The sequence below is a fragment of the Tamandua tetradactyla genome, chromosome 2, assembly GCF_023851605.1.
Source record: "Tamandua tetradactyla isolate mTamTet1 chromosome 2, mTamTet1.pri, whole genome shotgun sequence".
Lineage (NCBI taxonomy): Eukaryota > Metazoa > Chordata > Mammalia > Pilosa > Myrmecophagidae > Tamandua > Tamandua tetradactyla.
In genome coordinates, this window is record NC_135328.1 from 182850326 (window position 1) to 182876530 (window position 26205).

Consider the following 26205-nt stretch of genomic DNA (forward strand, 5'->3'; position numbering starts at 1 on the left):
AGTAGAAAGACAGCCTTCACAATGGGAGACAATATTTGGAAATGATATATCAGATAAAGGTCTAGTATCCAGAATTTATAAAGAGATTGTTCATCTCAACAACAAAAAGACAGCCAACCCAATTACAAAGTGGGAAAAAGACTTGAACAGACACCTCTCAGAAGAGGAAATACGGATGGCCAAGAGGCACATGAAGAGATGCTCAATGTCCCTGGCCATTAGAGAAATGCAAATCAAAACCACAATGAGATATCATCTCACACCCACCAGAATGGCCATTATCAACAAAACAGAAAATGACAAGTGCTGGAGAGGATGCGGAGAAAGAGGCACACTTATCCACTGTTGGTGGGAATGTCAAAGGGTGCAACCACTGTGGAAGGCAGTTTGGCGGTTCCTCAAAAAGCCGAATATAGAATTGCCATACGACCCAGCAATACCATTGCTAGGTATCTACTCAAAGGACTTAAGGGCAAAGACACAAACGGACATTTGCACACCAATGTTTATAGCAGCATTATTTACAATTGCAAAGAGATGGAAACAGCCAAAATCTCCATCAACAGAAGAGTGGCTAAACAAACTGTGGTATATACATACGATGGAATATTATGCAGCTTTAAGACAAGATAAACTTATGAACCATGTAATAACATGGATGGACCTAGAGAATATTATGCTGAGTGAATCCAGCCAAAAACTAAAGGACAAATACTGTATGGTCCCACTGATGTGAACGGACATTCGAGAATAAACTTGAAATATGTCATTGGTAACAGAGTTCAGCAGGAGTTAGAAACAGGGTAAGACAATGGGTAATTGAAGCTGAAGGGATACAGACTGTGCAACAGGACTAGATATAAAAACTCAAAAATGGACAGCACAATAATACCTAATTGTAAAGTAATCATGTTAAAACACTGAATGAAGCTGCATCTGAGCTATAGGTTTTTGTTTTGTTTTGTGTTATTTTGTTTTGATTTTACTATTATTACTTTTATTTTTTTCTCTATATTAACATTCTATATCTTTTTCGGTTATGTTGCTAGTTCTTCTAAACCAATGCAAATGTACTAAGAAATGATGATCATGCATCTATGTGATGATGTTAAGAATTAATGATTGCATGTGTAGAATGGTATGATCTCTAAATGTTGGGTTAATTTCTTTTTTTCCGTTAATTAAAAAAAAAAAAAAAAAGAGAAGGGATAATTGGAGATGAAGGGATACAGACTGTACAACGGGACTGGATATAAAAACTCAGAAATGGACAGCACAATACTACCCAATTGTAATGCAATTATGTTAAAACACTGAATGAAGCTGCATGTGAGGTATAGGTTTTTTTGTTTTTGTTTTTTTTGTTTTTTTTTCTTTCTATTATTGTTTTAATTCTTATTCTGTTGTCTTTTTATTTCTTTTTCTAAATCGATGCAAATGTACTAAGAAATGATGAATATGCAACTATGTGATGTTATTAAGAATTACTGATTGTACATGTAGATTGGAATGATTTCTAATTGTTTTGTTAATTCTTTTTTTAATTAATAAAAAAATATATATATATAAAAAAAAAATAAATAAAAAAAAATAAAAAAAATAAAAAAAAAAAAAAGAACTGCAAACAAATCATAAATTCTAAAAAAAAAAAAAAAAAAAAAAAAAAAAAATGGCCTTCTGAGAGATAAGTTACCTTTGTTTTGTTCAGTTATGTTAGCATGTCTTAGTGATAAGTAGAGTGCAGCAAATGAATGTTCCGTTACAAAAAAAATCAATGTGAGCTTATGACCATAAAAAGAAATATTTTTTCTAGCTCTGTTAATAAAAGTGGCCACACAGTAACAGCACCACTTTCACCCAAGAGAATCTTAGTCTGGCAACCAGATTTTGCTTTTAGCATCATTCTCTACTGAAAGAACTAGGAAAAATTAGGATGATTTTGAAAAATTTTATTGTTTGCTAGAATCAAGGACAATTTCAAATATGTTTGGACTGAGAGAACTTAAAGAGTCTTTCACTCAACAAGTTACGACAATTTAAGCATAAAGAATACAAATAATTATTATGACTGTAATCATTCAGAATAAATTAAGTATATGGAAAGCCATGAACTTATAATAATACTGAAAAGAGAAAAGCCAATATAAAATGTTAAAGAGTAGTTGTAATACAAAAGAAGGGATCCAACAGGATACTCCTAATTGTCATTTTCTTTAAATACCTATAAGAATCTTAATGCTGAAAATTTTTTCATGTTTTTAAAACACATGTTAGATTATGAAACAGATGTCTTTGGTTTTTTAATCTGTGTAAGCAAGAAAGAACAAACACAAAAATATGTGAGCAAGCCAAGGATCCTGGAGAAAATAAGAAAATTACCAAGAACAGGAAGGAAGGACTATTTGAAACCATGGGTCAATCAAAATAACCAGATAGGGGTCAGCAATAGTTCTTCCTCAGTGGCTTTCTGCATATAGTAGGAACAAGGTAAGAGCTAAGATATTAAATTAGTTAAGTCTCCCCAAGAGGAGAAATAACCATACCGACTTTCTTTCATCTAGCTGTTCTTGCTAGTATAATGAGATTCTGTCAAGACTCACATTTTCAATAACACTAACAGATTAGGCTGGCAGATTTCAACAACATGTACTAATTAGGTAATTCTGAACTTTTGAAACTTAAAGAGTATATCATACCTGGGAAGGATACCAAATGCAAAAATCTAAATTTTACATGAAATGAGAGAGGTTAGATGTCTCATTGATGTCGTGAATTAAATTCTTTCATAAAAGAAGCTCAGGCCACTGACTGGGGGCTCAGGGTTGTATCTCTTTTGACCTCTACCAGATCCTTTGTCTCAACCAAGAACTAATATGTTGACACCTCAAAACCAGCAAATTTGGCTCTTCTGCAGCAGCAAGTGATTCTTCTTTTGAGTCTAATATAATGGCTACAATCTAAGGAAGGCATAGAAGAGCTCTGTCAAAAAGAACTGTCTGTAGTGGTAGAAATGTTTTATACCTGTCCTGTCCAGTATGGTAGCCAAGAGCAAGATGCAGCTATTGAGTGCTTGGCTAGTACGAACTTGGCTAGTACGAACTGAATTTTTAATTCTATTCAGTTTCGATTAATTTAAATTTCAGTAGTCATATGTGACTAATGGCTACTGTGTTGGACAGACTAGGTACAGATATAATACCTGGTGAAATTACTCTAAGAAGGTAACCCCAGAAAAAGGGAAAATGAGAATAAAAATGAGTAAAAGGATAATAAAGATAATTAAGACATACATTTAAATCAATGGTATTAGCACCTTGGTAAATAGTTTTATTATAATATATTAATTTAATAGTAAAAATAAACATTGTTATTTGGGGGGAGTATTTAAGAAAATCCGATATGAGAGTTATGAACTTAAACACTCAGAAGACTGATTAAATCAGATAGCAAACAGTCATGTGTTTGCAGAAACGTAATTTGATAAATCCATAAGTTGTGATTTGTGTTTTTCGTAAGTTGTGTGTGACTGAGATGAATGATTTCAATGTTTAAAAACAAAAGTACTGAGAATTTTAAAATCAATAACCCAGACATTGAACAAAATTCAGGAAGTAGTAAGTGTTCTTCTCTATGCACTAAACGTCTTTGAGTAAGTTTCTTCCTTCAAGTTTTTCTGTGCAGATTCTTTACATTTTGTTTTTAAACACAGGAGTGCCTCACTTTTGAAAACTCAGGATAAGGTTATATTCCCTAGTCACCCTGGACAGTTTTATATTCATGGATCATGACTATACGGGAGGCACCTCCAAATGATAAAAAGTATTTTTACCACGGCCTTTCTTTAAGAAGCACAAGTGACAGCTTTCATACTTTTGATGATGACTTACCCACAGCCAGGAAGTGCCATTTATAGAGTGTCCCTGGTGAATGGCACCCCCTAGAAGTGTGTCACACTGATGGCTCTGTGCACCACCGCACACTGATTAAAGAAGGGGCTCAGTTTTCACAGTTGGATTTCTCCAATTTGTATGTTTTTGCTAGAGCTGAAACAAGGCTTCAAAGATGAGGTGGGAGCATAGTATATCTCAGAGACCTCTGTGGAGGTTTGGGGATATGTTGCCTAATGCATACTTCACTCAGTGTTTAACTCCAACGAGAGCTGGTTCGAAGAGTCTGCTAAACAATGGTTCTCAAGAGACAGCATCCTTTTATTCTCTCCATTTAGCCTTTGATAAGTAAGTGCCATGTGTCCCTGGTGGATCACCGAGTCTGTCCACATGGAGCCTATCCTACCAGTAAGTTCTGTTGAATATTCAATTGCTGGTATCAACATTCAATTTTTGGTTTCAACTGCTAGCATAATCTTAAATCTTAGCATGTAGATTCCAACTGGCAGATTGTTAGAGAATTTAGGAGTAAGGACTATGGAGTCAGACAAGCCAAGGTTTGAATCCCACCTCTACCACTTACATCTGTGAGACCTGAGGCATATTATTTATTATTCTGCACTTGGTGATGATGATAAAAATTGGTACTCCATAGGGAGTTTTGTAAAATTAATTGAGCTAACTTCCCCATTTGGGAAATACCTGATATTCTCGCAAGCAGTAGGGAGGTGTTAGTTCATAAGCTGCTGGAATGGGATATACCAGAACTGGAATGGCCTTTAAAAGGGGGAATTTAATGAGTTACAAGTTTACAGTTCTAAGCCTATAAATATGCCTAAATTAAGGAATCCAGGGAAAGATACCTTAACTCAAGGAAGATCGATGGGTCAGGAACACCTCTGTCGGCTGGGTAGTCACATGGCTGGCATCTGCTGGTCTCTTGCTCCTGGGCTCGGTCGCTTTCAGCCTCTGTCCCAGTGAGAGTTCCTCACTTTGCTTCTCCAGGGCTGGCTTTCATCTCTTAGCTACACTTGGCTCTCTCCAGGTTCTGGCTTGCTTAACATCTCCTGGCTACATCTGCCGGGCTCCAAGCATTTGTTTCAGCATCTCTGTCAGCTCTGTTGTTTCTGTAGGCTCTGCTTTGAGGTTCTATTGGCTCACTCTCTGTCGGTGCTGAGTCTTCTGTCATTTCTGATTCTCTCCAAGATGTTTCCTCTTTTAAAGCATTCCAGTAAACTAATCAAGACTGACCTGGAATGGGTGGAATCACATCTCCATCTAATCAAACAGTCACACCCACAACTGGGCATGCCACATCTCCATGGAGATAATCTAATTAAAATTTCCAACCTACGGTATTGAATCAGGATTAAAAGAAAAAGTTGCCCTGACAAGATTGAATCAAGATTTAAACATGGCTTTTCTGGGGTACATAATACTTTCAAACCAGCACAGGTGACAACCAATTCAATAACCTGAGCCCTCAATCTTGGGGTTTGCCCCTATGAAGCTTATTCCTGCAAAGGAGAAGCTAAGCCTACTTATAATTATGCCCAAGAGTCACGCCCAGAGAAGCTCTTTTGTTGCTCAGCTGTGGCCTCTTTCCCTAAGCTAACTCTGCAAATGAATTCACTGCCCTTCCCCCTATGTGAGACATGACTCCCAGGAGTGTAAACCTCCCTAGCAAAGTGGGCAGAACTCCCAGAATGAGCCAGGATGTGGCATCATGGGACTGAGATAGCTTTCTTGACCAAAAGAGGAAAGAGATAAATGAGACAAGATAAAATTTCAATGGCTGAGAGATTTCAAACAGAGTTGAAAGTTTATCCTGGAGGTTATTCTTATGTATTATATAGATATCCCTTTTTAGTTTATGGCATACTGAAGTGGCTGGAGGGAAGTACCTGAAACTGTTGTGCTGTGTTCCAGTAGCTTTGATTCTTGAAGACGATTATATAATGGTATAGCTTTTACAGTGTGACTGTGTGATTGTGAAAACCTCGTGTCTGATGCTCCTTTTATCCAGGGTATGAGCAGATGGGTATAAAAATAAGGATAATAAGTAAATAATAGGGGAGGAGATAAAGGTAAAAAATTGGGTAGATTGAACTACTATTGTGCAATGAGAGGGAGGTGTAAGGGGTATGGGATGTATGAGTTTTTTTCTTTTTTTTTTTTCCTGGAATGATGCAAGTGTTCTAAAAATGATCATCGTGATGAATACACAACTATGTGATGATATTGTGAGTCACTGATTGTGCACCTCATGTATGGACTGAGTATGTGTTTGAAGATTTCTCAATAAAAATATTTAAAAAAAAAGATTAAGTGAGCTAGTTGATGTAAAGCCCTTGGCATTGTTATTGATTTCCCAATACATATCCAAATTTTGTGCACTCCGTGAATCAGCTGAAACCCACTTTGGTGCACAAGGATCACCCTATATGGCCCTTGTCCTCCGATTTACTCAAACTGATACAGAAGTTCTCACTGCAACCAAGAGAGTGGGTACCCTACTCCTTTGCCCTTCCCGATCCTGCCATTCTTTCTGTAAATTATTTTATTGGAATGTTTATTAAAACCACTGTTCCCTATTTACGGGTAAGTGAGTTTATTCCCTAGTCCATTCCTCTTCCACTCTGCTCTTTCTTACCTCTTCCTGTCCTCAAATCCCAGCACTTGCACCCTGACTGAGCACTCTCTCAGAGAAAATGGAAGCTATTGGAAGAGCATGTCCATGAGTTCCTGGCACTACCGCCATCCATCTTCTGGCATCCCTGCCTGAGCACTCTGCTGTCCCTCTCTTTACCGTGGGTGAAGTGTTTGTGCTTGTATTGTGGGTAACGTTCGTGAGTGCACTAGAGCTCAGCCTCTCTCACCTATTCAAACACTCCTGGCACCTTTGTTTATTTCCCCTTTCCTGCATCCTTCATCACTTTTTCCTACTCTATCTTTTCTACCAACAACAAACCTGCTGAAATGTCTCCTTGTTTGCTCCCCTCTATAGTAGAACTCCTGAAAGAATTGTGTACATATATTGTCTCCACTTTTTCTCCCAATATCTCTCGAACTTGCTTCAGTAGGTCTTTTGCCCTGACTCCTTCAAGGACATTGCTCTGGCCAAAATTATCAATCACCTCCACATCTCTAATCCAAGGGTCAGTTCTCAGCTTTCACCTTACTTGAACTTTCAGCAGGATTGACAGTTGATTTCTCCCTTCTCTTGAAACACTTTTCCCTTGGCTTCCAGGACACCATAATCTCCTAATCTCTTACTAGCCCTGCTTTCTCAGTCTCCTTCATTGGTATTTCCATATCTCCCAACAGAATTTGGGATGCCCCAGAGCCCAGTCCTTGGAGATTCTGTCCTTTCTTTACCTACTCACTTGGTGATCTCGTTTAATGGAGTTTTCAGTGCTTTCTATGCACTAATAACTCCTAAATCATATCTCTAGCCTGGAACTCTACCCTGGATTGTCTTTTATGTCCAACTTCCTACCTGGTTTCCATTTCGATGTGTATTAACATTTCAAATATAAAATATTCCAAAGTGAGTTCTTGATCTCCCCTAAAATCTGCTTGTTCTCATATCTGTAAATGGTGGTGCTTTCCTTTTGATTGCTTGAGTCAAGCACCTTGGACTCCTCTCTTCTTTTCTCCTGTTCCAGGCAGAATGTGTAACCCATCTCAGGAGGTTCAATGCATTGATTCCACAGGGATCTCTGAGTGTCTTCCATGCATTGGGTACTACTCCAGGCACAGGGGTCACAGAAGTACCATCCCTGTCCCTGGGGCGATAGATTTGTTATAAGGAAGACGTATTTCGTATTCTAGAAGCATAGTATCAATCACAGCATTCTTTGAAAAAAAGAAATAAATTCCATAATATCATCTCTTTAATATAAAAAACAAACAAACAAACAAAACCCTTGGACTCCTTTTTATCTTCTCACTTTTGCTGACACCTTTAGTAAATCCTGTTGCCTCTACTGTCAAAACATTCCAGAATCTGATCACTTCTCATCACTTTCCCAGCTCCCTCTCTGACCTCACCTCCCACTGTCTCTCTGGAGTATTCTATTGTTTAAAAAATATTTTAATTGAGAAATGTCAACACAAACATTCCATACATGGTGTACAATCAATGGTTCGCAATATCATCACATAGTTGTGCATTCATTACCATGATAATTTTTAGAACATTTGCATCACTCCAGGAAAAGAAACAAAAAGAAGAAAGAAAAAACTCATACATACATTACCCCTTACCCCTCCCTCTCATTGTATACTAATATTTCAAGCTATCCAATTTATTTTACTCTTCATCCCCTCTATTATTTATTTACTTATTATCCAGAGTTTTTTTTTTTTTTTTTTTTTTTACCCATCAGGCTATATCCTGGATAAAAGGAGCATCAGACACAGGTTTTCATAATCACACAGTCACACTGTGAAAGTCATATCATTATACAATTGTCTGCAAGAATCAAGGCTACTGGAACACAGCTCAACAGATTCAGGTACTTCCCTCCAGCCACTCCAATGCATCTGGAGTATTTTTGTACAAACCTCTCCCTAACAGAGCAGCCAGGGTAATCTAGTTATAAAGCTAACTCAGCTCTCATCATTTCTCTGCCATCCAGTGGCTACTATCTCCCTTCCCTATAGGAGCCTCTATGGCTGTACACAAGTTGGTTTTCGTGACTCTTCAACCTCATCTACTACTTGACCCTCTCTACTCTACTCCAACAGCCCTGGCCTCCCTTCTGTTTTTTTTTTTTTGAACATTTCAGGCACAGTACACCTCAGGACCTACCTCTCTGATCCCCTCTTCTGCTGTCCTCCTTGTTCCTCTGCTCTGCTCATGCTGGCTGCTTCTTGGTTATTTTTTTCAATATGTCAGTTCACTCCCACCTCAGGGCCTTTGCATGTGCTGTTCGCACATGACTGGTTCTCTCATATTTCAGGTTTGCTATCTCAGTGAGGCTTTCCCTGAATCCGTATTTAAAATTAGAACTCTCACCTCTTGATTCTTCCTGTCTTCCTTTCCTGCATTATTTGTTTATTATCTGTTCCTCACAACCCTATTCCTGATAGAAGGCAAGCTTAATGATCTCTAAGACATAGGTACATGTTAGGCATTCAATATTAAAATATCTATTGAGTGAATGAATGAATGAAGTTAATTATGCTTAATTAGCTTGTGTGAAATGTAAGAATTCTTTGAAATGTAGTTCTTTTCAATTACCTTGGTTAAAATAAGATTAAAAGTTGTTTTTGGTGTTTGATAAAATTAATGTTCCTTTTTGATAAGACCTTGTATTGTAAAAAGAAATCGCATTTTTATGAGATAGAAAAGGCTGAAAAGAAATATTCTTTTAATTTCAAGTTGATGAAATAAGAATTCTTCCTCCCTGCTTCAACCACAACATTAGATTGAAAATTATTTCAAGGGAGGAATCATGAAATTAGTATTTCATTTGAATTCCTGATGCTGAACATATAGCAGCATAAAACATTTTTGTAGAGTAAGTACATTGTAATAAGTTAAAGCTTTCTACAGCAGTGGAATGGTTTAACTGAGGTCGCTGTTTAAGGCAAGGTCATATAGTATTAGGGAATTACTTAGGGCTGGAAAAGGTTTTGAGCTAACTGGGGATGTGGAAACCAGCCTCCTCTAAGTGCCCACCCTGCTCCATGATGCAACAAAGCCCGCTGCTCTTCATGGCCACCCTTGGAGGGCTGGGATGTCTCCTTTCCCTTTGGAGAAAACAGGCTTTAAAGGAGGTAGGTCACTCACTCACCTGTCATTCTTCTGGTAAATGGAAGAATTGGGATTTGAACGCAGGTCTGAACTTTTCCCAGAAGATGTATATTCATCTCCAGCCTTTTACAGTGGGAAGCCAAGGTCCAGAGAGGAGGAAAGCCTGGCTGAGGGTCAGAGGTAAGAGAAAGCCCCATGGTCTGGTCCTTGTGGTCACCCTCTTCAGCAGCCCTGCGGCCATTTGCCAGAGCTTCCCTTTTGTCCAGCTTCCAAAATTGTCTTTAAAATGGTTTGTTTTTGCTTTTTTTTTCTTAAAACATAATAAATTCAAATATTAGAGAGAAGTGCATTCTGTAAGAAGTAAAATTTCCCTATTTCTCCAAAATTCCCCACTGAAGATATCAGCCATTATCAGCTTGAAATAACCTCCAGAATTTTTTGTTCTAGCTACACATGCACACACACACACACACACACACACACACACATGACATATTGTTTTGTAATCTGCTCTTTGCCATTCAGTCTCTTTTGGGAAGTTTTCATATCAATAAATCGTGTAACCTCATTGTAACTATTGTATAATATTCCATATACATATGCACCATGTATTATACTTTATTTAACTAATTCCCTATTAATGGACATTTGTATTGTTTCTCTAGGCTACTTTTCTATTAAATGCCCACCAAAATGTAGTACCAATTTTAATTTTCACCAACATGTAGACAGCACCCTTTTCCTCACAGTGTTACCAGCAATGTTTATTAAAAAATTGCTTTCCAGTGGGAAGAACATCACTACCCCAGGATCAGCCTGAGGTCAGGAGAGTGAAGGGGTTCAGAGGACTCAGCGGGATTCTGGAACATACCAGGCAGGGCAAATGAGAAAGAATGTGTGAGGAGAATGGGCACATCACCCATTCCTAACAACAAGTATTCCCATTCTAAATTCTTTTTCCACAACAACTCCTGTTTCCTGCCTGCTTAAAATATTCCAATGGCCATTGGTTTCAATTAAGGATCTATTCTTTAGCAGGGTCTACAAAATCCTCTGTGGCTCTTACCCCTCCATCCTTAGCTTGCAACACGTTCCAGTCATGCTGTCCATTTCTCTGTTTCTCAAACAAGTGCATCGGGGCAGTTTTTCCCCCTTCCCAGTCCCACATCAGGGCAGCAAAGAGCTCTTCCTTCTTTTTCTCTCGTTGCCCCTCTAGATGTCAGGAATATCAACCTACAGTTGAGAGTTTAAGGGTGTCCTAGGTTGTTGACCAAGAGGCAGTTCCAATGATATAAATTCTGGGGTCTAGGATGGTTCACTTTTCTCGTTCATCATGGGTGATCTGGAAGCAACAGCCAATTAAAGGTGCTCTCCAGAGGTGGGGGCATTGTTTATGTGGCCTTTAGCAGGGAAGACTCACAGGGCCACACGGCACACTTGATGGTGGATGACAGGTGTTGGCTTGGCTTCTGCTGTGTCCCCTGGTGCTGGTGAGAGGCAATGCTGTTATCTCTCCTTCTCCATTCCATTGCTAAACATCAAGTCTACATCCTCTCCTTTTGGAGTCTCAAGAGACTTCCCTCCCCCACTCCCAAACTCATATTCTAAGCTTTGGCTTTCAGAATTATTATAACCCTGTAACCTCATTATGATGTGGGGTTCAACAGAGAGGCCTATTTTGAGAAGTTGAAAAACTGAGCATTGACTATTTCTCTTTGCATGTCTGATATAAAAATCCTAATTGTCTTTATGGCACCAACATGCCTTGACTGATTTTGTTACCACATTACAAGGAAGAAAATACAGAAAAAGACAAAGATGGTCATATCTGGACATTATCTTGTCACAGATGGCACTTCCTTCTCATCACGGGGCCTTTGCACATGCTCTGGCCTCTTGCTTGCTATTTTCTCTTCCCTCTCTGCATGATGATGTTCCACAGCTTCCCTCAGGTCTCATCCCAATTAGCACTTACTCAAGGAAGGTGGTCCTGCCCAGCTTCCATTTCCATGATCTCTTAGCACCATTTATCTCCCCTTAACAGTTTTCACAGTTACAATTTTATATTGGTCTTCACATTTTTTTTATTAAATGCCTGTCTCCCCACTAGACTATGAATTCTGAGAAAATGAGGATAAAGTCTGTTTCCTCCCTATTGTGCACCCCACATCTAATACAGTGCCTGGCTTATAGTAAGCATTGATATAGGAAAGAAAAAATGAATAATAAGGAAGCATAAATTGTGTTCCGTTCAGTGGAGTGCTGAAGCTAGTTCATACTGACTAGTGAGAGATGACTTTGCACATCTTTTCCATCTTTTTCAATTTGGGGATATTGATAGCTTCAAATCAGCCATTTGGGGGCATTTACACCATGGTAATTGACAAATGGTTCAAACCAGACTTCCCCTACATGCAGTCTGTTGTTACAATTTGCCAGCTCATCTCTAGGTACATCTGATTTCCAAGAGGCTGTCTCCTTAATCTGTATATATTCAGTTCCACACTTTTGATGCACTGTTATATAATATTAATGTACCCATGTCAGTTCTTTGACAAATTTTCTTCCAATTAACATGCATTCTTTATTCTATGTAGGCATGCAATGTAAAATCAACAGGAATTAAAATGTGTGATATTGAAATGATTGCCATAATAGAACCCGAGGACTTTGTTGCAAATCATTTCCCCAAAATGTGTTGGCATTTCAGGAAACACAAAGGTATAGGGCAGTCTTTATCACCCCCTTTACTAAGAAACTACAGATGCACCTGAACAAATGCATTTATTTTCGTGGCCAGCTTTTCTGGTTCTCAGCGTTCTCAAGTGAAACATGATAAACTGGAGTTTTCCTTCTAAGCTTTAGGAAAATACCTTTTTAAATCAATTCATCCTGAACCATTATACCAGCTCAAATCCTTCCTGGCATTTGCTATCAAGAGCTGTGACTTAGAACTAGCTCCACTTCAGAAAGTTCCAAGCTACTTTTCTCAGTTTCTTCAGATTCCCATTTTCATAGCTAGGTAGTCTGGCAGTCAAGTAGACATACAGTTTAGGAGAATCATCTTATGAATGATTTACCATGTCTACTTGTTTCCCCATCCCCTGCCACCTTATTTAGGAACCATATAAAAGGCAGAGGACAAGAGATTTGTTGTATTGGTGTTCATGGGCAAATGAATCCCTAACTTTTTGTTTTAATATAGTTCTGAAAAATCACACAATTAAATTTTTTTATGCTGTACGGTGGGGTCACATTTCATTCTTTTTCCATGTGAGTATCCCATTATTGCAGCACCATTTTGTTGAAATTTTTTTGTTTGTTGTTTTTGAGAAGTGCATAGGCCAGGAATCAAACCCGTGTCTCCCACTTGGCAGGTGAGAAGTCTACCACTGAACCACCCTTGCACCCCCACAATTAAATTTTAAATGAAATTTTTAGAATGTAAAAAATACCATGATTGCTGTGCTGCAAGTTTTGGATCCAGTTTTCTACTTCCTCCTTAATTTTTGGTGCAGCATTGGACAGTGTCAGGGGGAAAAAAGTCATCCACGGGAGTATTTAGAATGTGTCAAGGTAGTTGCTCTAACCTCCAGTCCCCAACTCCCATGAGTGGCCAGTACTCTGGCAGAAGGCTTATAATTATCATTAATAGTCCAGTGAGATAAGGGCCTGCTCTCAAGGAACTTAAATCCAGTAGGGGGAAAAAAAGACTGGCAGTGCTTCTGGAGGAAAACATCAATGTAAATGCATTTTTTAAAAAGTTTCCCCAAATTCTCACCCATATTAGTCAGAATACAAGTTTGGGGGCTGTACTAAAGAGACCTCAAAATACAATGGCTTAACAACACAGCAAGTGAACTCACCACCCTCCCCCTCTCTATGTGGTACATGACTCCCAGGGGTGTGGACTTCCCTGGCAATGTGGGACAGAAATCCTAGATTGAGCTGGGACTCAGCTTCAAGGGATTGAGAAAACCTTCTTGATTGAAATAGGGAAGAGAGAAATGAGACAGTTTAAACAGAGTCGAGAGGTTATCACGGAGGTAATTCTTACACATTATATAGATATCCCCTTTTTAGTGTATGGTGTTCCAATAGCCACATTTCTTGAAGATGATTGTATAGTGATAAAGCTTTCACAATGTGACTGTGTGATTGTGATATTCCTTTTATTACAGTATGGACAGAAGAGTGAAAAATATGGATAAGAAATAAACAAATAATAGGGGGAATAAAGGTTAAAATAAATTGAGTAGATTGAAATACTAGTGGTCAATGAAAGGGAGTGGTAAGGGGTATGGCATGTATGAGTATTTTCTTTTCTTCTTTCTTTTGCTGGAGAGATGCAAATGTTCAAAAAGATGCTCATGGTGATGAATACACAACTATGTGATGATAATGTGAGCCATTGATTGTAACCATGTCAAGGATGTTCGTTAAGTCAAGAATGTTTGTATGTTTGTTGTTTATAATAAAAATATTTTTTTTTAAAAAAGAAATACAATGGATTGAACAACTTAGAGGTCTTTTTTCTCTATCTCATGCAAAAATGCAGGTACATGGTCCAGAGATGTATGGCGAGGCTGAGGTGTCGGGGATCCAATATTTTTTGCTCTGTCATCCTTAACATTATAATCCTGTCTCACGCTCCAAGATGGCAGGCCCATTTCTGTCACTGCATCCAAGAGTGCAGCACAAAGGAAGGAGTAGGGAATGCTTTTTCCCTTTAAGGGCACAACGCGGAAAACAAACGCTCTATTGCAATTACATCTAGCCACATCCATGGCTTAGATCTTAGTCATGTGACTGCACGGTCAGCTGCAAGGCACTCTGGAGAATGTCCTTTTAATTAGGTGGCCATGTGCCTGGCTAAAAAACTGTATTTGTTTGGAAGAAGGGGGAGCTGAATATTGGAGGAGACCTAGCAATCCCTGTTCCACCAGTGAGCTTAACAACAGCAACAAAAATTGAAGAAAGTCACCTATTTGAGTGACTATAATAAAGAGTGATTTCAAGCAGGTGTGGTTGTGGGGAAATTGGCACCCTCATATAATGTTGATGGGAGTGAAGACTGGTGGAAGTTTCTTAGAGGGTTACTTGGCAGCACCAATCATTCATTAAAATGTGTGTTCTGTGTGACCCAACAATCATACTTCTAGAAATTTATTCTACAGAAGTACTTGTACCACATGCTTAGATATTTACCTGTGAGTATCTTCACTGAAATATTTTCAGTGACAGCAAAATAACTGGGAATTCCCCCAGTATCCATTAAGAGGGAGGAAGTTTAAAAAAATTAATGCATGTCTATATAATTGTCTGTTATGTAGCCACTGAAAAAAATAAAGTAGAGCAACAGGTACTGATATACAATTTGTCCAAGCCATATTCTTAAGTAAAAAAGCAAGTTTGAAAGTTTCCACAGAAACACACAAGGGTTCCATTTTGTGAAAAAAATCATATATGCTTACATTTGCCTATACTTCAATATATACTTGAATATATATTGAAATATATAGAAAATATATTTTTTCTATATTTTAATAGAAAATGTGAAGGAAAAGACTCTACACTGTTAACCAAGGTAATTCCAGGGCATGGAATTGGCAGAGGCGGATGGAGCGGTTTTTACTTTTCACTCTATACATTTCTGTAATGTTTGAATTTTTTATGAGCATGCATCATTTTTGTAAAAAAAATTGCAGATTTTTGGAAAACGGATTTAAAAAGATGAAACATGACACCATCAAACTTCATTGTAAGAAATACAACAATGTGCCAAAAGTTTGGGGATATCTCAAAATGTTACAGGAATTTGGGGGAGTGGGAGGGAAGATCAACTAACATTGAATCAGTAGAGGGAAGCCCTATGAAGAAAAGAGAGTATAGGATTCTATACACAATATGATCCCATTGAGGTATGTGTGTGTATATATCTATATCTGTATTTAAATCTATATAATCTATATATAGCAAGATAGATAAGTAGATAGGTGATAGATAAATGCATAGAAATATATAGGAAAGTCATACCCTAAAAAAGTTATTGACAATGTTTATCTCCACATAAAAAACTAACTTTGTTAATATGTTTCAGTATTTTCCAAGTTTCTACAAGAATACTTTTTGTTTTATGAATTTTTTAACTAAAAATAAATAAATAAATAAAAGAGGATAGGGCCTTCCTGGTGGGGGCAGGCAGATGGGTTGACTAGTGAGACTCTGGGTGAGACTGAAACAGAGGCTACAAAGCCCATCATTCCTCCAGGTTCCTCCAGGCAGGAGGGCTGGAGAGAGGCAAATAGCATTTCTGAGCACTTGCTGGATGTCCAATGCTGATTCAAGTGCTTTGCCTCTTAACTATTCGAATCCTGTCCTGTTCCCAAGAAATATTGTCATCTTCAGGATGGGGGTAGGGGTTACAGGAAGGCATATACCAGCTCATTGGGAAGTTTAAAGGGATGCTCCAAGATCCATTGCATAGTGAGCGACCAGTCCAAGATGGTCATTTTCAAAGGTGATATATATAAAAAACTGGCTCGATGATTCTTCATCCTCCCATCCACATCGAGAGTGTGAGAAGGCCAGTCTATGTCACCATTGGTTGAGACGATTTTTAGAGGAAGCTGGAGGTATCCTGCACCAGGAGGAATGGATGCGGGCAGTGAGGTACCAAGGGGGTGGGGTGGAAATGATTTGCCTCAACAAGGAGATGGATTTTATAGCAGGCATTGTTTACTGTTACCAGAGCACGTTAATAATATAAATTAGGTCCATTTTTAGTTAGTTTTATTATTATTTTAAAATTCTCTGCAGTCACTGTACCCCTTTATTGCCTGGGGCAGACTGCTTCCACTAACTCTCCACCTGAATATGCTGCTATTCGGGGCCATTTTCTATTTTCCTTAAATCGAGAGAGAGGAGCTATTCAGAAATTTTTTTTTAGAATTTTTTTTATTGTATAGTATTACATATATACAAAGCAAAGAAATAAAAAACAATAGTTTTCAAAGCACTCTTCAAAAAGTGGTTACAGGACAGATCCCAGAGTTTGTCATGGACTACCATACCATCCTCAGATTTTTCCTTCTAGCTACTCCAGAATGTAGGAGGCTAGAGGGCTTAAATACTTTTTTTATCATCACAATTGACTTTTTCTCCTTTTTTTGTGAAAAATCACATATATACAAAAAAGCTATAAATTTCCAAACACAGCACCACAATTAATTTTAGAACATATTTCAGAATTTGACATGGGTTACAATTTCACAATTTTCAGTTTTTACTTCTAGCTGCTCTAAAATACTGGAGACTAAGTATTTTAGTTAAGTCCTATCTTAAATACTTAGTTAACAAACTAAGTATTTAGTTTGTTAAGTCCTATCTTCTATGTATAATTCTACCATCACATTTGATCTTTCCATACCTCTCATTGGGGTTGTTTGGGCTATGGCAATTCTAAATTTTTGATGTTGGAAGGGTTTGTCACTAATATGGGGTAGAAAGATGGAACTATCTGATGTTCTAGGGAGGCTGGGCTAGGTTTCAGGACTTAGCTGGATCAGGGACCAATCTGGAGGTTGTAGGTTTCTGGAAAGTTACTCTAGTGCCTGGAACCTTTTTTTTTTTTTTTTTTTTTAACTTTTTTTATTAATTAAAAAAAATTAACAAGCAAAACATTAAGATATCATTCCATTCTACATATACAATCAGTAATTCTTAATATCATCACATAGTTGCATATTCATCATTTCTTAGTACATTTAGTGCCTGGAATCTTATATATTGTCCTGGGTGTTCTTTAGGATTGGCTGGGATGGTCCTGGTTGGGAGTTGGCAGGTTATGATAGGTAGAAAGGTCTACCTGAAGCTTGCATAAGAGCAACCTCCAAAGTAGCCTCTCGACTCTATTTGAACTCTCTCTGCCACTGATACTTTATTAATTACACTTCTTTTCCTCCATTTGGTCAAGATGTAATTGTTGGTACCACAGTGCCAGGTCTGGATTCATCACTGGGAGTCCTCTCCCATGTTGCCAGGGAGACTTTCACCCCTGGATGTCATGTCCCACTTAAGGGGGCGGAAGGGAATGATTTTACTTGCAGAGTTGGGCTTAGAGAGATTGAGGCCACATCTGAGCAACAACAGAGGTCCTCCCAAAGTAACTCTTAAGCATGCCTGTAGGTAGTCTAAGCTTCTCCACTCCCTAAAGAAGCTTCACAAGAGTAAGCTTCATGATTGAGGGCATGGCCTATTGGTTTTGGTGTCCCTCAAGTTTGACACAGTATCAGGGGATTCCCTCATAGTAAGGTTTAATAGTCTTTCTCCCCTCCATCAGGAGGCTTTGCCAATACTTTTTGATTATCTGCTTAATATTCTCTAGGATGTTTTCAGGCATTACAATAATTTATACAGGATTAAAGGACCTCTTTCTCATTCTGTGCTCTCTGTGTTTCAGTTATTCAAGCGAGCAATACAGATAGGTTGAATTAGATTATGCACTACAGAAAATTTCAGTTCCAGATCAAATAAACCTTTCTTCCATTGGTCTCAAAGAGTATGTGTGGTTCTAAAATATAGATACTGTCTTCCTTACCCCTATGTTCTGAATTACTTTAAATTCAACCTGTTCGACTTCATTCTTATCCCTAAATATGAGGTTAATTATATGAAACAGCCTCTAAAATCCAGAAATAATAATCACCACTCCAGACTTAATGTGTCTGCTTTACAGCTTACAATCTAAGACACTATTTTCTTATAAGCATTTTCTAAAGGTGACCATACCATTGTCGTTTTTTTGTTTCTGGCTTATTTTGTTTCACCAAATATCCCACATGTTCATTTACATCATTGCATGCCTTACGACATTGTTCCTTTTTGTAGCAGCACAACCTTCATTCATAATTATACACTGTCGTTTGTCATTCTACTTCTTCATCAGTGCATCCTTCAGCCACCTGCATTCATTGGGCATCATGTAGAAGGGCCAAAGTCCACAGTCCATCAACATTCTCAATTTTAGGTAATTTCATTGTTCCCAAGAGAAGAAACCCAATAAACACACCCTCACTAAATAGGAGATCTAAACCTTCACTCCTATCTATTCCCTTGCACTGGAGTTCAACCTCATTAGCTAACGGTTCACCTGTCTCTAGCTTCTATGTATTTCTAAGTCCCCTGTATTCTATATTATAAGCCTCTGATTATACCTTTATGCTGGTCATAAAAGTGGAATCACACAGTATCTGTCCTTTTGTTTCTAGCTAATTTCACTCAGCAGTATGTCCTCAAGGCTCATCCATCTTGTTGTGTGTTTCAGGACGTCCTTTTGTCTTACTGCTGCATAATATTCCATAATATGTATATACCACATTTTGTTGATCCACTCATCTGTTGATGGGCATTTGGTTTGTTTCCATCTTTTGGCAATTGTGAATAATGCTGCTATGAACATCAGTGTGTAAATGTCTGCTTGTGTCATTGCTTTCAGCTCTTCTGGGTATATACCAAGTAGTGCTATTGCTGGGTCATAGGGCAGCTCAATATTCAGTTTCCTAAGGAACTGCCAAACCATCTTCCATAGCAGCTGTACCATTATACATTCCCACCAGCAATGCATAATTGTCCTAATTGTCAAAATCCTCTGCAGCATTTGTAGTTTCCTGTTTGTTTAATAGCAGCCATTCTTATACGTGTGAGTAGGTATCTCATTGTAGTCTTGATCTGCATTTCTCTTATAGCCAGTGAAAATGAGCATCTCTTCATGTGCTTTTATGCCATCTATATTTGCTGTTCAGAAAAATGCTGAAACATCTCTTTAGCCCATTTTATAATTGGATTATTTTTCTTTTGTTGTCAAGTTTTATGATTTCTTTGTATGTACAGGAAATCAAACCTTTGTCTAATATGTGATTTCCAAATATTTTCTCCCATTGAGTTGGCTGCCTCTTCACCTTTTTGTTAAAGTCTTTTGAGGTGCAGAAACATTTGATTTTGAGGAATTCCCATTTGTCTATTTTTTTCTTTTGTTGCTTGGGCTTTGGGTGTAAAGTTTAGGAAACTACCTCCTATTACTAGGTCTTGAAGATGTTTCCCTACATTTTCTTATAGAAGCTGTATGGTGCTAGTTCTTATATTTAGGTGTTTGATCCACTTTGAATTAATTTTTGTGTAGGGTGTAAGATAAGGGTACTCTTTCATTTTCTTGGCTATTGATATCCAGTTCTTCCATGCCCAATTATTGAAAAGACTATTTTGTCCCAGTTCAGAGGATTTGGGGACATTATAAAAAATCAGTTGACCGTAGATGTGGTGGTCTATTTCTGCACTTTTAATTCGATTCCATTGGCCAATACTTCTGTCTTTGTGCCAGCACCATGTTGTTTTGACCAGTGTGGCTTTATAATAGGTTTTAAAGTCAGGGAGTGTTAATCCTCCCACTTTGTTCTTTTTTAGGATGCTTTCAGCTATTTGGGGTCTCTTTCCCTTCCAGACGAATTTGGTAGTTAGCTTTTCCAAATCTTCAAAGTAGGTTATTGTAATTTTGATTGGTGCTGTGTTGAATCTGTAGATCAATTTGGGGGAGAATTGACAACTTAACTATATTTAGCCTTCCTATCCATGAGCAGGGAATGTCTTTTTACCTATTTAGATCTCCTTTGATTTCTTTTAACAATGTTATGTAGTTTTCTGTGTACAAGTCCTTTACACCTCTACTTAAATTCATTCCCAAGTATTTGATTCTTTTAGCTGCTATTTTGAATGGAATGCTTTCCTTAACTGACTCCTCAGCTAGCTCATTGCTCGTGTATAGAAATGTTACTGATTTTTGCACATTAATTTTATATCCTGTCCCCTTCCTGAATTTGTTTATTAGCTCAAGAAACTTTGCTGTGGATTTCTCAGGATCTTACAAGTATAGTACCATATCATCTGCAAATAATGAGAGTTTTACTTCTTCCTTTCCAATTTGGATTCCTTTTATTTCTTTATCCTTCCTGATTGCTCTAGCTAGAACTTCTAGTGCAATGTTGAATAATATGGTGACATGGGCATCCTTGTCTTGTACCTGATCTTAGAGGGAAGGCTTTCAGCCTCTCTCCATTGAGTGCAATGCTGGCTATCACTTTTTCATATATTCCCTTTATCATATTGAGGTAGTTATCTTTGATTCCTACCTTTTGGAGTGTTTTTATCAGAAAAGGATGCAGAATTTTGTCAAATGCTTTTTCAGCATCAATTGAGATGATCATGTGATTTTTCCCTTTTGATTTGTTAATGTGCAGTATTACGTTAATTGATTTTCTTGTGTTGAGCCATCCTTGCATTCCTGGTATAAACCCCACTTTGGTTATGGTGTATAATTCTTTTAATGTGTTGTTGGATTTGATTTGCTAATATTTTATTGAGAATTTTTTCATCTATGTTCATTAGGGAGATTGGCCTGTAGTTTTCCTTTCTTACAGCATCTTTATCCAGTTTTGGCATTAAAATGATATTAGTTTCATAAAATGAGTTAGGTAGAGTTCCATTTTCCTCAATTTTTTGGGAAAAGTTTAAGGAGGATTGGTGTCAGTTATTTCTGGAATGTTTGATAAAATTCACCTGTGACAACCATCTGGCCCTGGGCTTTTCTTTGTAGGAAGATTTTTGATGACTGATTAAATCTCTTTATGGTAATTGGCTTGTTGAGATCTTTGTTCTCTTCCAAGGTCAGTGTACCTTGTTTGTGTGTCTCCAGGAATTTGTTCATTTCGTCTAAGTTGTCTAGTTTGTTGGCGTATAGTTGTTTATAGTATCCTCTTATGATTTCTTTTATTTCTTCAGAGTCTGTGGTAACACACCCCTTCTCATTTCTGATTATGTTTGTATCCTCTCTCTTTTTTTTCTTTGTCAGTCTTGCTAGCGGCCCATGAATTTTATTGATTTTCCCAAAGAACCAACTTATGGTTTTATTGATTCTTTCTATTACTCTTTTGTTCTCCTGTTCATTTATTTCTGCTTTAATCTTTGTTATTTCTCTTCTCCTATTTGCTTTGGGGTGAGTTTGCTGTTCTTTCTCAAGTTCCTCCAGGTTTGCTGTTAAGTCCTCAATTTTTGCTCATACTTGTTTTTTAATATAGGCATTTAAGGCAATAAATTTCCCTCTCAGCACAGCCTTTGCCACATCCCATAAGTTCTGATAAGTTGTATCCTCATTTTTATTTATGTCCAGATAGCTGCTGATTTCCCTAGCAATTTCTTCTTTGACCCACTGATTGGTGAAGAGTGTGTTATTTAATCTCCATATGTTTGTGAATGTTCTCATTCTTTGGTGGTTATTGAGATCCAGCTTCATCCCATTGTGATCAGAGAAAGTACTTTGAATAAGTTCAATATTTTAAAATTTATAAAGACCTATTTTGTGCCCCGGTGTATTATCTATCCTGGAGAATGTTCCATGAGCACTAGGAAGAATATATAACTTTGTGCTTCAGGGTGCAATGACCTATATATGTCTGTTAGGTCTAATTCATTTATCGAGTTATTTAACTTCTCTATTTCCTTGTTGACCTTCTGTCTGGTTGTTTTATCTATAGAGAAGGGTGGTGTATTGAAGTCTCCTGCTATTATTTTTGAAACATCTATCATTCCCTTCACTTTTGCCAATGTCTGTCTCATGTACTTTGGAGTTCCTTGATTGGGAGTACAAACATTTATGATTGTTATATCTTCTTGGTGAACTGACCCTTTAATTAGTATATAGTGTCCTTCTTTGTCTCTTATGATGTCTTTACATTTAAAGTCTATTTTGTCTGATATTTGTATGGCTACTCCTGCTTTCTTTTGATTACAACCTGGTGGAAGGTCTTTTTCCATCCTTTCACTTTCAATCTATTTGTATCCTTGTGTCTAAGATGCTGTAAGCAGCATATGGCTGGATTATGTTTCTTAATCCATTTTTCCAATCTGTACCTTTTAATTGGTAAATTTAGTGAGTTAACATTCAAAGTTATTACTGAAAAGGTGTTTCTTGATTCTGTCATTTTATCTTTTTTATTTTATTTGTCAGATCAATATATTCTTTTCCCCCTTTCTCTTTGTAGTCTTTAAATTACCCTTAGTGGTACTGTTCAATTCTGTTTCCTCCTCCAGACCTCCCTCTGCTGTCTTTTTTTTTTTCCAGCTGGCAGAACTCCTTTTAGTATTTTTTTGTAGGTCTCGGCTCTTGTTGACAAATTCTTTCAGGATTTCTTTGACTGTTAAAGGTTTAATCTCTCCCTCAGTTTTGAAGGACAATTTGGCTGGGTTCAAAATTCTTGGCTGAAGTCTTTCTCTTTCAGGATCTTGAGTATATCATATCACTTCCTTCTTGCCTCCAGAGTGCTAGTTGAGTATTCTGAATTCAGTCTTATTTGGTTTCCCTTGTATATAGTAGATTGTTTTTCTCTTGCCACTTTCAGGATTTTCTGCTTCTCTTCAACATTTGACGGACTGATTAGGGGTGAAGGTGGTGAGGGAGAAAGAGAAGGACCTGATAGAGCCTTTGTCCCTGCAACAAGTCTGAGCTCCAGAGGGGAAGTGAATAGTAGTAACATAAATGAAATGGAAAGAATCTCTAAATACATGAGATTGGATACTTTGATCACTAAATGGAAGACCTTGTATTACCCAGAAGTGACCAGAAAAGTGAAGGAAGTACCTGAAGGAACAGTGGAAGATAAAGATAAAGCAGTTGCTTTATGGTGATTCACCAAGAATCCTGCCTGTGCAACACATTGTTATCTAAAGATCATCCTAAAGATTAGAACTCTTAACCCCATTACACCCCTAGTGACAAGAGGTCAGAGCAGATATTTTTCTTGTTTATCATTGCATTTTCAACACCTGGCACTGTGTCTGGCACATACTGTGCAATCCATAAATACTTGTGGAATGAATTAATGAACATTAACAAAGCTGAGCAGATCATATTGTGAAGGGCTGAGTTTTCTGTGATGGGAATAAGGGAAGCCAGTGGTCCCTGAGGTGGACTTTGCAGAGGGGTCCTGCTTTGCTTGAAAGATTGACCAGATGGCATGTACATTCTTTCCTGTCCTCTATTTTCATGGCTCTAAGCTCTGGCCTGGTTTCCCCACCTCAGCAATAAGGAGTTAACTTCTACCGCAGGATAAGTCCTAGGTTTAGAAAGGGTGCATTTTGTTTATTTGTTTCTGTTTTTGCTCTTTAGCAAAAATGAAATTATTAAATAAGGTACACTTTTCTGTGCTTGGTGTTCACACATATTATCTCCTATCCTTGAAACAAACCTGAAAAGCAGGTACTATTTTTAAATCCTTAACCTCAAAGAAGCTAAGTAATCTAATCAAGGCCACTGTGCAAGCTAGTAAGTCACCAAGGTAGGATTCAAATATAGGATGAGGTTTTTAGGGGATGGAGTGTGATATTAGTAACTTGAGAATTCTCATTCTCTCAGTCCGACTAGCTAAATATTTGACGATTTTGTTGGTATTTTCAAAGAACAACTTTTGGTTTTCCCTTTTATCTCTAGTTTTTCTGTTCTTTATTTTGTCTATACCAGCTCTAACTTTACTTCCATCTGCTTGATTTTCTTCACTTTTTTCCTCTTCTCCATTTAGTTTATATCTGCTTCTAACTTTTTTATTTCCTTCTGCTTTATTTTCTTTAGTTTTTTTATTTCATTCATTCCTGGGCTAACTTTATTATTTATTTTCTTCTGTTTGCTTTCAGTTTAGTTTAATCTTTTAAAGTGATTTTTAAGATGGAAGGCTAAGTTGAATTTGGGATTTTTCTTCTTTTTTAAATAAAGATGTTTACAGATATAAATTTCCCTGTAAGCCCTGCTTTTGCTACATCCCATAAGTTTTAATATTGTGTTTTTCTTTCCATTTATCTCAAAGAACTCTCTGTCTTCCCTTGTCACTTCTCCTTTGCCCATTGGTTATTTAAGAGTGTATGGTTTAATTTCTGTATATTTGTGCATTTCTCAAATATCCTCCTGTTATTGATTTCTACTTTCATTCCATTTTGATCAGAGAACATAATTGGTATGTGTGATGGTTAAGTTCATGTGTCAACTTAGCTAGGTCATGATGTCCAGTTGTTTGGTCAAGCAAGCACTGGTCTGATTATTACTGTGAGGATATTTTGTGAATTTAAATAATCAGGAAGTTGATTGCATCTATGGCTAATTACATCTATAATTAACAATGGAGAGTACATCAATAATGGGAGAAGTCTCATCCAATCAGTTGAAGGCCTTAAAAGGAAAACTAAAGATTTCAGCAATCAGAAAGAAGAATTTCCATCTCCATTTCAGCCAGCCAGCTTCTCTTGGGAATTCATTGAAAACTTTCTTCCGCATTCCCTGCTTGTAGCCTGCCCTATGGAATTTGGACTTGCCCATCCCTACATTTGCATGAGCCAATTCCTATAATAAATCTCATAATATTTACATTTGTATATGTATACTGTTGGATCTGTTTCCCTGGAGAACCCTGACTAATACAGTTTTTGGTGGAAGGAGAGTGGGGTACTGCTATTGCAAATACAAAAAAAAAAATTGTGAAATGATTTTGGAATTGGGTAATGAGTAGAGACTGAGAGAATTGTGAAGCACTTGATAGAAAAAGCCAAGATGGCTTTGAAGAGACTGTTAGTAGAAATATGGATGCTAAAAATACTTCCAATGAAGCCTAAGAAGGGAATGATCAGTGTGTTTTTGGAAACTAGAAGAAAGGTGATCTTTGTTATAAAGTGGCAGCAAACTCAGTGAAATTGAATCCTGATGTTAGATGGAAGGTAGAACTCGAAAGCAATAAACCTGAATATTTAGCTAAGGAGGTTTCCCAAGCCAAATGTGGAAGATGGAGCCTGGTTTCTCCATGCAGCTTATAGTAAAATGCAAGAGGAAAGGGATAAGATTACAACTGAATGCTTCAGCACAAGGAAGCCGGAAACTGATGGATTGGAAAAGTTCTGAGCCTACCCACATAGAGTGCTCTGAGACTAGGGCCAGAAGCAGCTCTATCAGAGACCTCCCTGAGCTTTCAGAAACTGTGTCCCCAGAGGACAGGCCTCCATTTGAGAGTTTAACTGAACATGGACCCAGTCAGGTGTTTCAGTGGAAGTCAGGATTGGAAATGCACTTATGTGGGAAGGACCTGTGAAAAGTTCTGTTGTCTGATGGTTTGAACAACTGTTAACTACTCACAAAGCTAACAAGCTTTCCATGAAGTTTGTATGAGCAGAGCCATTGCCAGTCTGAAATGAAATATACAGAAAAGGAATGGTTTGAAGGAAGAATGACTGCAAGGACAGAACCATGGAAGCCAAGATCTGAACCAAAGAGAGATCCACATGGGTGAAGAAAGCAGGCCTACCCATGTGTATGGAAAGGTCAGGTTCATCCTTGTGCTTGGAGGGGGTGGGCCTTGCCCAGTGCTTAGAGATGGGGCCCATGTTCTGGCATTCATGGAGAGATTGGCCAACAGCACAATACTTGGAGAGGGCAGATCCTACACCCCCGTGTTCGGGGAACTTAGTGCT

General features: G+C 37.7%; 1 long non-coding RNA gene across 1 annotated transcript in view; it reads left to right on the plus strand.

Moving 5' to 3' along the window:
* The first annotated feature begins 9619 nt into the window (after nucleotides 1-9619).
* Nucleotides 9620-26205, plus strand: part of LOC143663453 (uncharacterized) — a 46367-nt gene continuing 29781 nt past the window's right edge. The window contains exon 1 of the long non-coding RNA XR_013165913.1: nucleotides 9620-9831. This is a non-coding gene — a long non-coding RNA (uncharacterized LOC143663453). The remainder of the gene's footprint in view (nucleotides 9832-26205) is intronic.